The sequence below is a fragment of the Plectropomus leopardus genome, chromosome 17 (genome assembly GCF_026936395.1).
Source record: "Plectropomus leopardus strain MGB_pleo_1.0 chromosome 17, ASM2693639v1, whole genome shotgun sequence".
Taxonomy (NCBI): domain Eukaryota; kingdom Metazoa; phylum Chordata; class Actinopteri; order Perciformes; family Serranidae; genus Plectropomus; species Plectropomus leopardus.
The window spans coordinates 7,543,089-7,556,425 of NC_142192.1; the positions used below are offsets into that span (position 1 = coordinate 7,543,089).

General features: G+C 37.8%; 1 long non-coding RNA gene across 2 annotated transcripts in view; it reads right to left on the reverse strand.

Annotated features, from left to right (window-relative positions):
- LOC148186598 (uncharacterized) overlaps window positions 1–13,337 on the reverse strand; it is a 251,276-nt gene that overhangs the window by 135,980 nt on the left and 101,959 nt on the right. For both annotated transcript variants that reach the window (XR_015779532.1, XR_015779533.1), the window contains exon 3: window positions 12,453–12,543. This is a non-coding gene — a long non-coding RNA (uncharacterized LOC148186598). The remainder of the gene's footprint in view (window positions 1–12,452; window positions 12,544–13,337) is intronic.

Here is a 13,337-nt window from a genome sequence, read left to right on the forward strand (position 1 = left end):
AGATTCCCTCAAGGCATTCTTGAGACATCCAGTTCACTAGAACGGAACAGACAGACGTACATATACATGGACGACCTGGCCACAGTTATCGCCGACACAGAGGCATAAAAACAAGCAAAACATGTGACACGCAAACAATTCATGTGTTTTCTTGGGTGAGGTTGTGATCGCAAATATTGTTAGCAGAGGTGGTGACACATAGCATATTAACACGAGGCAAAGCTTGCTGAAATATGAGTGAAAAAACAATGATGAATAAACAAATCCGCCAGTAACGTCCTGTCTGAATGGATGAGGTGTTTCAACCAAAAAGTCGAAAATCAGGAGTTGCTTCTTAGAACATTGTTTTTCCCTCACTCACATTCAGTAAGCAAAGCAGGAGTATAATTAATGTTTGATACATGTGCGTAGGATGAAATAAAATGCCCACTGGATGACTGGTCACACAACACACCATCTATTCCAGCTCATCCATCTAATTGTGTGCTGCAAGTGTAATTATATTATTCATATTTTCATATTTCAGCGAATGGACAAATATGAGCAAGCACAGGAATACAAACCATGTTCTTCTTTCAATTATTCAACTCAAATATGAGTCTAGCCTTAAAAAGAAGTTTCATCGGGAGAATTTGACATGCAGATTTTTTACACAGACTACTGGTTTTGATCCTATCGGGATTTCAGCTGAGGTTTGAATCTGCCTCAGCATTTTAAAATCGAACAGTTTGTATTGCCACACAATAATTTAAGATACATTTTATTACACCCCTGAGGCATACACAGCCTTTAAACCCATGTTGGTGTTTTCAGTTTCTTCTCTCTCCCTTCCGTCAGTGAGGTCACATTTAGAAACACATTTCCTGAGCGCAACATTCTTGTCATGATTAATTGACTTGGGACAAATCAATATCGCCCACAGCAGCTGGGGGAAAAAATATGAGGGAAAAGAGACATGCAAGAATCTGTCTGAAATTCTGTGACCTTCAAATCACCAGATAACTCATACCATGTGACAGGAATCAATTCACATAGATGAGAGTGGACGAAGATGAAGGTTTGTGTCTCAAAGGAGAAAAAGAAGAAGAAGAATGTTTGAAATTGTTACCTGGGAGCTGTGTGTGTCATTTCAATCTTTGAAAATTGATTGCTTTTTACAGAAAAAAATACAGTTTTTCTAATGTTTCTACTCGGCAATGTATTGCCTACACCTAATTATGACTTGTCTAAGAATGATTGGCAGTGTTCTGTTTTTGTCATGAAAATTGCAGTAACAGAAAAGGTCTTCAGTACTTTCTTTTTCTATTCATGCTGACAGAAGACAACTTATTCAGTTCGGAACAACAACTCCAGTAGCCTACAGTACATACTAATGATGCAGTTAACCATGTGCAGCCTGTGGGATTCGACTTGAAACAACTTCATCTAACAAAACAGACAGACGTGAAACAACCCAGAAATGGATTTCCACGCTGACACCCTTCAATTAAACATAACATGTTAACTGGGGCTTTTTTAGGTGCCGTAATATGCCATCTGGCATTCACTTAATCATCTTTGTCTTGTTGGCAATAATGTATGCTAATGTGTAGATACTTTTAGGGCAGACAAGAACAACACAAAATAATTTATTGTCATAGTAACCACATGCTTGAAATCCAAACTACCTCATTATATCTGTTACCAAATCCATTACTGTTGGACTGTCTTTTAGTTCAAGCTTTATCCTTGCAGCCTTGCTGCTATATATTTAGCCAATGTTTTTACTGGTATTTGACGATGTTGCCATGTTTAACTGAAAACAGCATAACATCGGATCTATGATTCCCAGTCCTGTTGTCATTAAGACATAACTGACATTGACACTAGGCTTGTGAAGTATCAGGGGATCGGAGTATACCACAGTTTAGTAATCCTGAAGGTATGTTTCTTCCTACAGTCATAAATACAGGCACTCCTCTGTGGATCAACTCACTGTATGTTGTACACAGCATGCACCACCAGCGCTCAGTCTCTGGTTTCTACTGGTGGAACCATTGACTGTATATAAAGATGGACAACATGACAGCTCCCCCAAAGTGTAACTTTTCAATCTCAATTGCTCCCTGGTGACTGACTGCAGTGTAGGTCATAAAGCCCTTCCATGTAAGTGAAAGGGACATAGGCAAAACTAAAAATTCACAACACACAGCAAATGCATTTTTCCCGAAGAGGGTTTCTGACACTGAAGGTAGTTCTCATCACTCTGATATTTGTTCAAGTGTTTGTTTTTATGATAAGTTTTGGTGAGTTGTTAAATTATACAAAAAGGGGATTTTCCACCTTGACTGACAGCTGTGAAAGCCAATCTGTGCACTTGCATTCAAAGGGGCTGCTGGCGATTGGTTGGATGGGTGTTTTTGCAGGAACTCCCCAACCCCGGATATTGCTACTACACAGAATCCGGCTCTTGGACATTTTAACCTTACTTAAACATAGCGGGGATAAGTGGGGGTGTGTTGTCCATCTTTACATACAGTCTGTGGGTGGAACAGGCAGCTGAGCTGAAAGGGACTACAACACCTAATGGTGAAGAGAGAAGTTAAAGGACAAACAGAACTTTCTCTGTGAATCACCGGAGCTTGCTATTGTTGGAACAGTGGACTTAATTAGACTACTAGCAAGAGTTACCCCGAAGGTTTGAGTTTCATTTTGTTTGAATGAAGTGTGTTTTATGATGAGTTACTGACGTAACAAGGCCTCGTCAGTCCTCAATGACTGAGAGAAAGTTGAATTCAAAAGGTTCACAGTTGCATTTCTCTTTTTTTTTAAAAAGCAAAATAGATTTGGGAATATTATTTTTTTAACACTTTGTGAGTTTCTACTGTGTATTCAGTGCTGCACACTTACACTGTCATATACTGTATACTCCGCTGAAATTTCAGAAAGGTATGAAAGTATGATTTGCTTATTTACAGATTTAAGAAAAGAAATGTGATAAGGACGTATCTTAGCATGACTCATAGTTACCACCGCTGTGAACACGCATGTCCACAGGAAAGTTCTGGGGGAGAGTCTAGTGCTTTTGTGACCAATCCACTTCCAACCAGCCTCATTACTGCTCGGGACCACTTCATTTTTTAACTCCCGTAAGTACATTGTTCCCATAATCACGGCCTTTCAAAGTACTTGGGCTGTGCAAGAATTTTGATGATTTCCGTTTTCTTAGGACAGCATACAAACCTGTTAGTGAGAACAGCCTGCTCAGGTATACATAGCTCTATCATTATTCAAACTTAAAAAGTGATCATACTTTATGTTAATTTTAATAGATAAATGGATCTAAAAAGCATAAAATTAGAGAATTTTAAAAACATTTAAAATTGAGGAAATTTCTCAAGCATTTCTTCTTTTTTGCTGTATTAAAAACGTGCCGCACTGTGACACTACCGTGTCCTATCAAACCAAACCATGAATTCTGTAAACCTTTACATCCTTTCTTGGCATTGCTGGCTCTTCACACTTTGCATTTCTTTACACATTGTACAGTAATGTTCATCGGGATCTAAGAAAGAGCTACTACTTCTGAAGACTTCTGATTCTGAAGGCCAAAAACATCAGACAAATTGCAAGAAATGGATTGAACAATATGTTTGTATATTCTAATAAAAACTACAGACTTAAGCATGCTGCACATGATAGCATGCCCTGCACATCACCTACAATCACAACCTAGCACAAGAGTAGATGACTACATTATTATGATAGGGACAGGTTACGTTAGAAGACGCCACAACCAAGGCCAAAACATCCACTGTGTAGGAGCTGGGATGATGTATATTGAAGGGCTTAAAGCTTAAGATACACTTACTGATACAGTTAACTGGAATACATCAAATCAGATACTTTTGATTACTTATATAACTGTTTTATCTTTACCAACTGGCTTTTTTTCCCCCACCAAATCTTGTGGTCCTCCCTTATGGAGTCCACTCTGTTATCACAGATGTGAAAAAGTTCACCACGAGCATGTAGTGTGGAACTTTGCCACCTTACATCATTACACTTTAAACAGACATCAGGAGCCAAATGAAGCTTATAAGCAATTCATACTCAACAAAAATAACATGCATACTCCTCTCACCCTTAAGCTGGTGTTTGTAAAAGAATAATGTGCCGTGAGGAAGTGTGCACCTCATGCATACTTCAGAGCAGACGTTCACACAGTTTAACAAAGATAGCTGCAGGTGAAAGGAGATTAAATACGAAGTGATAAAACATAACCTTAGAGTAAGACACAGTTTCTTTAGTTTGCTTTCAAATTTTACTGATTGTGTCATTTTTCTGGCTACACAGTGTTATGTAAAATGTCAAAGATGTATTTATAAACTATATTTAAATGTTTTTATGTGATGAGTTTACGTATTATTTTTATTTGGGCCACTGTTTCCCTGTTTTAGGGGTCACAGGTCACCAAAAGCCATATGCATAAAAGATGCACAAAAAGCATGAATGTGGCTTTTTGCCACATAAAACTGATTTTATAAAAGTCATGTGCGTTGAGAATGTGTGTACCTCACACAGCGTGCACTTCAGATCATGTGTACATGTTTTTTTAAAGGCAGCCGCAGGTCATACGTTCATGTGGAGAACCAGAAAGTATGATAGGAGTCTGAATCTAAATAATCAAACATTGTTAAATTGTAAGTTGGAGGAAAGTAATCATACTCGCATCGCATAGGTGCAAGACACATAGGTTCCTTTTTAAACGAATTTTAAAGGAATGTTTTAAACATATTTGCATTCTGTATTTGACCTGACAAAGGTCCAAGTAGGATAAAAACACTGTCTTAAAATAACTCTTTTCAATTTTTTCCAGCAGAGCGATAATCCCTGTTTATCTGAAACCACCTACATTACGGACTGACTGACAGATCTATTGATGTATTAACTGATTGATTGATCTTCCCTGGACTCCTCCTGCTCTCTCGACTCACAGGTGTCTTGGATCGTGGTGGCCCCTGGATCCTGGTTGCATCCGCTGCCACTGTTTATTACTGTGTATTTTTCATCCTACTTCTATTGTAATTACTGCTATAATTGCTACTATTGTAATTATTGCATTATATCCACTGCTACTGCTATTGTCATTAGTCATATTTCTATTATTATTACTGCTACTATTGCTGCAATTAATAGTATTTTATTACAATCATCTCTATTATTACTCCAGTTGGTAATGTAATTGTTGTTGCTGTGTCTCCCCCAACAACTCCTCTCTCTCCACCTCTTTCAATTCAATTCAATTTTCTTTATTGGCATGAATGTTTGTAAAAAAAAATATTGCCTCAGATACAACTAAATGATGATACAAATAAACGAAATAATGATATTCAAATCAACAGCAATCCATTGATAAAAAAAATAGATGCATAAATAAAAAAGAGCAAGAACATTTTGTTTTGTCTGTGTGTGTGTGTGTGTGTGTGTGTGTGCGCGCGCGCGCGTTCATGTGTGTGTGCATGTGTGTGCGTAGTATTCCTATCGTTTATAGATGTAACAAAATAAATAAATAAAACAAAAAGTGAGATGTGCACGAGAAATAAAATATAAACATCATGTCAGGTTGTTGCTCAGGTAAACTTTCTCTCTATCATTCAACCCAACAGGTAGAAGCAGATGGCCGCCAACCAGAAAATCTAGTTCTGTTTAAGGTTTCTACCTCGTAAAAGTAAGTATTTATTTGCACCTGTTGCACATTGCATGCTTGTTCTTGGTTGGCATTTACTTAAATTTGTTGAATAATTTAAAAGGCATGGTCTCCATCTAATCTATATTTTAAAAAATGTTGGTGATTTGGTGCTAATATAAAAAAAAACGACTGACTGACTGACTGACCGATTGATTGATATCCACTTTGGATCTGGAGAGACCCCTTATGAATGTCTGACTCTCTCACAAGTGCTTTGAATTCCTTGAGACTTGAACACAATGAAAACACTGTCGATTGTCAGACAAACAATGACTTGTTGTTTCTTTGTACTGGAAGGGAGAAGTCATAATTTAGAGGAACAAAATTCTCTTTGTATTACCCAACTTTCCTTCGTTTGATAAAATAGCAGTGAACAGTTTCTGCTGGGAATGAAATTACCTTGAAGCAGCTGAAATAGAGACACGTCAATGATATATGGATGCACTTCTCAGAGGAGAATAACTAGGAACCTCAGTCAAAGTCGAGGAGGTGTGGGTAAGTCTGAACTTGCTCTCTTCGGGATGTTTCAGTTGATCAGCATAGGTTTTATTTTTTATTTTATTCAACAATAGCAGCTGGCTTCCCTCCCCAATTGATTGTGAAAAGCAGTTTGTCTCTTCTGTGAATCACTTTGTGGCTCATCACCCACGTTTTACCCCCTCTGAATAGGAGTGTACAAAGTCAATTTATTTCCCTAAGATTACAATTTCTCTTGTTTATAGTATGAAAATTAGTTTGTACCGAGATGAAAAAGGAATCACATTCTAATTTGTTTGGAGCTTGCCTGAATGTGATAATGAGATTCTGTTGTACACCAGCAATTTTAATATATCTCCGGTGACGATGATGAAAAAAGCCAGTACAATAAATACCAGAGCTGAAATCATGTCATTGCATCACACGCAAAGTCCCCAGTGTCTTTGTTTCTGCTGGTAATAACCTGGCCTGTTTTCCTCCTTAAATTATGCATAAGTTGAGTGATAACATTGTTTTGTTTTTTTTGGTTATTCTGTTTACTCACAGTTTAACTAACAATGTCACCAGAATTTTACATCATGAATGAAAACATAAACAAGTGTTTTTAAATATTCAAAGATGTAACAGATGGTTTATAATCAGGAAGGACATGTTTTTGTTTTGTTTTTTTAAATGCAGATGGGGGACAATCAAAGAGAGCTATATATTCTATACCATAAATTAAACAGCATATTGAATAATAAAGAAAAGGACTACAAAATGTTAATTAAATACTAACATGGATGACAAATTCTTAGTATCTGAAGAATGATTTTATAAGACGCCAAGATTTCCTGGCTTGAAAATGACGGTCTCTTTAAGACATTATAGCAATGAGAAACAGTATGGGGCCATTAACAAATAAAACAGAAAACAACAACAACAGTTCTCATGGCTACTTTTTACTAAACATTAGTAGAAATGTAAATCCCATTGGTATGATGCTGCACAGAGGTTAGATCATGTTTGCTTATGGTTAAACGCTGTGTGTGTGTGTGTGTGTGTGTGTGTGTGTGTGTGTGTGTGTGTGTGTGTGTGTGTGTGTAAAATAAGTCCCTGTAGATGTGCAGGCAATTTTGGACAGACAATTCCATTTTATGTATTCCTTTTATAAAAATCTTCAGCTTGTACCTGAATCTCAACTGTGTGAACGGATGTTTACAAACCCCTCCAGTGGAAGCTGAATGGACCTTAAACAAGCCATGTGTTCTTTTTTTTCTCCAAATGAGGTTTAAAATCATTCATTATTCATTAAAATGCTATTTCCATTTGATTTTTATATAACTGTTGGGCACACAGTGAAAATAGTCATTAGTCAGGTCAGCTGATGCATTCTCTCCTCCAGGCTGCCTGCTGGTACTGTTTATTTGTTTTTCTACATTACTGTTTATGTAGAAAAACACCTGGAGCACTAGGGGGTCACTATGTGCATGCACCGGCCAAATCGGTGCAGTTTGACATCTGTACTGGTCAAACAGAGAAGTTGGTGCAACTCACTGCACACACAGACCCAATCAATCTGTGACAACAGCAATTCACTAGAGGGCACAAACATGCCGCTCTTCCAGTTACAACGGTTTCTGATACCTATCTGAACTTTTTAACCCTGGTTCCTAGAAATGGTATTTGTATGTTACTTCATTAATATGTTGTATTGACAATGTACTAGCGGCATGGACTGCTGACTTGAAGTAGTTGTATATAAACAGAATTTCTAGGATAGAGGGCTGATAGATGAATTACACTGAAAACTTCTAGCCTGCATGCAAACTGCCTTTTTACTGTTGTTTAACGACAGGTTCGTCCGTTTACAGCGCTCACTGTTCTACAAACAGGTCAGAGCTGTTTATCACCAACATTGGTGCCAATTGCTATTGTTTGGGGAGAGACAACACTCCTACACAACAAGATTCAGATATTTAGGGCACTTTTTGCAGGTGAATCCATTTTAATGACCACAGGAAGCAATGTTACAAGAAAAAAAAACAGACACAGCAGAGCTGTTTAAAAACTAATTGTAGATCTCAGCAAAGATATACGTATATGAGCCATATGACAATAGCAATTTTAGCATGCTTGAACCCATCCTTAAATAAAACAGACCTGTTCATTATTAAAACTAGGAATGGACAATTTATTGGCCACACACTGACCAATATTCACCTTGATAACGGTTATCGTCCTATCTGTAGAAAAGATGTCATTCACTGATGGCATTGGCCCATGTTTATCTGTTGTGTCACATCAATTTTGTGCAAGGTAAAAAGCAGGTCTCAAAACTAACACTGCCCTGTCAGCCCGGGGACAATAGAAAACGTGCATGGGATCAACAAAGATCTGCAGGATCTTCAGAACAAAATGACGCAGTAGACTCACTATCAACACCATCATCATCACTTTAGTCAGGAGATGCACACAAATCTTTTCCTGATTATGCTACAGTATTGAGGCAAGCTAAACTATGTGTATACATATATATATATATATATATATATATATATATATATATATATATATATATATATATATATATATATATATATATATATATATATATATATATACATACGTGTGTGTGTGTGTGTATGTGTGTGTATGTGTGTGTATAATAGTCTCTGGTACAGGGAGCTGCAGACATGCAGGCAGCATCACAGAAGAGGAGAGACCTTCTGCTCAGAAGTGGTGAATTTACAGCTCACAGCAAGTTAATATGATGCAGTCTTTGGCTTTTATTTTATATCCAGTGCTGGTAAAAAATGTTGTCGCACATTGCACAAATGTTGTAACTTGATATTAAGTGAATGCCGCTGTCGCTTTGAATGTCCAGTGGAGCCTGCTCATTGTTTAAAACTTCATATGTGAAACAAAAAAAATCATCCAATATTGGTTTTGAACAGTCAAATCCAATGTGTGTGTGTTTGTGTATATATGTTTATATGTGTCATCAATGTTTATGATTGAATTTGTGCTCATTGAAAGACAGTGTAGTTTTTTTTTTTATAATCAAGATTCCTTTGTTTCCCTGGCAAAAAAAGTGTGAATAAATAACAACAAAATAAACAACAATATTATTTTAAACATTAGTATCGGCCCAGAATTCCACAAGTGGTGCATCCTTTGTTAAAACTATGCCAATAAAAGTCTTTCTGGATTGCTATTTCTAAGGAAACTCTTGTCATGTGTGCAGAATTTAGTCAAGTGCTAAAGTGGGGTGGTGCGTATTCCTATTATGCTGACAAATCAGCATGACTACTGCATGTGTATAAAGCAGAGAAGTGACATGTTCCTCACAGTAAAGTTGCCAGGAGTCAGGTGCCGTATCATGACACAAGGGGAGATGTGTTTCTATTGAAAGATTTCTCCTACATGTGATTATCCAGCCGCATAAAAGGGGTTGGGTCATGCTTTCACTTTCCGCACGAAATAAAAAACATTAATTTGACGGTAGCGTCTCCATTATTGCACTATTCCAAGGCTACTCAGCAGACACACAGCCCTGATAATAATGTTGTTACATGTCTTGAGTTTTCAAGGTGGCACTGCGAAGGTCTCCCTGACACCGGTGTGAAAGTGTATTCATTAGGAGCCGCAGTCAGGCAAGGTTACAGAAATGTGAAAGAGCTCTGTGAACACTGTGTGGAAATAGTTTGTCTGTAGGGTCAGGCCGGTGTTAGGCTGTCTCCTTCACTCCTCCTGGAAACTGATGAAGTACTGAAGTGATCCTCAGAGCACTTTGAAGATGTGTGGGGAATGACTAAGGTTTTATTTCTTCAAAAAATGACTACTGTGAAGTGAAGCTGGACTTTCTGATCTTGGATACTTGTGAATTCCTACTTAATATACCTAAATTTATGCGAAGGTATGTCAACATAAGGTTATATTAAAGATTTAAGATTACATCAAAGATTTTTTCCACTTGGTAAACTCTATCAAGTGCCCACAGTCTCTCTCTCTCTTTATCCTGGAACAAATAACAAGGAATATACAGACAGAATTTGCTACCTCACATTAGTTCATACACAGAGACAAAATCCTGCAAATATTCCTTCCTAGTCTCCTTTCACTTGCATGTGTAATTTAGTAGGTTTTTAGTCAAAAAGATGACAGGTACCTGGGTTTATCTGTTAGTATTCCACTTCTCACCCTTTTTTGCCCCTTGGAGGGGTTTACTTTCAATTTTACTCCGGGGATTTTGTGTCAAACTCTCAAGCTCTCTAAAGCTGTTCTCACGTTTTACTTGTGCTGGCTAACAGTAATAAGAAGACATACAACACACGTGAATTGTCACCAACAGAGATCTGGTTATTTTGCAGGGACCAACCATTGCCATCATTAGAGTCAAGATGTTTTTGTGATTTTTTTGTTTTGTTTTTTTAGCTTGGCTAAAAATATCAGCATCCTGCTGTGCACTTGACAGGAAGTGATGAAGAAAGACCCCACTGTGTTCAAGGTTATTTAGCATAATAGCATAATAGAATATGTCTTCTGGCAGTTTATAATGTTATACTATTATCATTAAGCCCTTTTCCAAAATCAAACTGCTTCCTTGCAGCCTTGTACCAAATGTTAAGTGGCCTGGTACCAGTTTGTGGTCCAGGGATATGAAATTAACCAATAAACTAAAAACAAAGTGTTCTTTTATTTGTGTGTCTAACAGTGAGCTGTTGGCCTGACAACTCATCTTCAAGGAGCTATTCATAAAATACTTGTTTGTGCCAGTTAGGAATGGCGCCATTTTTTATACAAGTTTTCAATAACTGGAGTGGCAGGGAAGCTTGTTAGAAGGCTCCACCTGTGGCCACAGGAGTGTGATTATAATGTACATCCCAAGAGTTTTCTGCCAGGCCACCCAACAGGAAGCAGGAGTGTCTGCTCCACCTCTCCTGTCCTGGCTGCTGAGCAGCAGGTGGTCTGCTACATCACCATGACACAAAGTCTCACACACCCACTGGTCACTTCCAAGTGCTAAAACTAAACTCAGGAGGAGTTTGGTCACTCATGACAAGACCAATGCTGTTGCACAAAAGAGCAGTGGTTTGCACAAAGTTATGACTCATTAGGAAAGTTGCTAAACCAACAACTTTGCCATGTGACTGTTATCGAGCACATTAACTTGGAGAGATATATTCTCCCTTTTTACCAACTTTTTACTGAGCAAAATAAAATGGAGAAAATAGAGGCCAACTGCTGAGTTACAGTTAGCTGGCTAGCTGTAGCAGTTCATTACCTAGCCCTGTGAGTAGTCATTATATTACCAGCTTCCGGCCCAACGTGATCTCACAGAAATACATGAATTGACCATGAACTCTTTACAGTGACACTGCATTATGTGGTGGCAGCACAGTTGGTTTTAAACACCAAAACTACGTGGTTAGGTTTTAAAAAAGATTGTGTTGTGATTAAAATAACTATGTTTGTTACATACCGGATGTGAATCTTACATAAGTACGTCGTGTAACATGACGCATCTACATAAAGGACATAAGTTAAGTTAAAAGAAGTCAGTAATTGAACACTATTAATTAAACATGAACAGCAGTCTCCTGGGTAAAAGTCCTGTGTTTGTTTGACCCATCCGCCACCCCAACCTCCTCCTCCGCACATACACTTTCTTACTCTTTGTCGTAACATTAACCACCACCCACTGATTAACATTGCTGAACCAGGTAATTCATGTGTCTACCACGACAAACGTTTCCAACTGACTTTCCATTGGCACTGTTTCCATAATGCCAGCTCGTAAAATTAACACATTACATGCCACAACCATGTAAAGCGTTCTTAACAGTCATGGTCATGTTTCTGTATTGTGATCAAATCGAATCAGGCATCTGCAACACTGCTATGGAGAAAGAAGGAGGGCCATCCAATATGCGACCCCACTTACTGTAGGAAATATATTGTACGTTTTTCACCTCATATTTATGTCCAGAGATGGGAAATTGAAATTATTTAAGGGTAATAAAAATTCAAATATATGTTCCAACTGAATGTGTATTCATGCATTTATTGCTGTATGTGTGATGATAGTCTTTGTCACCACACCTAAGAGGGCTGTGGTGATATGTAAGAAGTACGCTTATTATATTTGGTACCCCTAAAAATACAATGTGGCTGCAGCCTGGTCCACCCTTTTGAAATAGTATAGAACTGCCACATTAAGTCACAAGTCATTTTTTACCATAACATATGGAAAATGCACTACCTGTTGAGGAGGGGTCCCGTCAACCGGGACTACGGGAGGCCGTAGTTGTCAACAGTAGTCCAATGATAACCTGCTGTCCTTTGAATGAGTCCTGAAAGACAAAAGAGAGGCACATGTTAAGAATATAAAAGGCTAAGGTAAGTCCCAGGCCAAATCTTTCCTTAAATCACTTTCTAGTTTATTCAGTTTATCACATTATAGTTGGTGTGGCTCAATGTGTCCAGGGACATTCAGAAACAGGATTAATTATAGATTTGCATTACAGATGCAAACTGAGTTGTAACAAGTGGTGATATTATTTTATGAACAGTTTTTCTTTACAGCTGTTAACAGCCAGTCTCTAGGGAAGCAAATAACTTAAAGGGTACACGATTCTTAATATGTGTTTTTAAAGGCAAGGTGGGGAACCTGTACTTTGTTAAAATAATGCGGGGAACAATGTGGTGGAACTGATTAGGTGACAGACTTAATTACCCACATCTAAAATCACACTGGAATACTGTGGGAAACCTGGAGCCTTTTGTCGATGTAATTGGATGCTTAAAGAGTCATGCTTTTAAAGTTTAGTCTGTGACAGCAATTTTCGTGTTGCAATTGCAGTCAATTTTTACAGTGCCTGTCATAGTAGTTGTACTTCTACACCGAGTTATTTCATATTTCATATTTATCAAGCAGCCAATGTGTCAAATAATCTTTCTGACTCCGGTGTTTGTAATTACCAATACTTTGAAAGATTGCCCCCTGTGGGTTTATGTCATCAATCAATTTAAGTAATAGCTTCAGCTTTGAACATAAGAGGCAGATGAGATATGCAAACTTGTGTTAGCACGTCTAATAACTTCTAGGGCAAAAAAGAAGTCTTATCTCAAAGTCACTCCAGGTGGT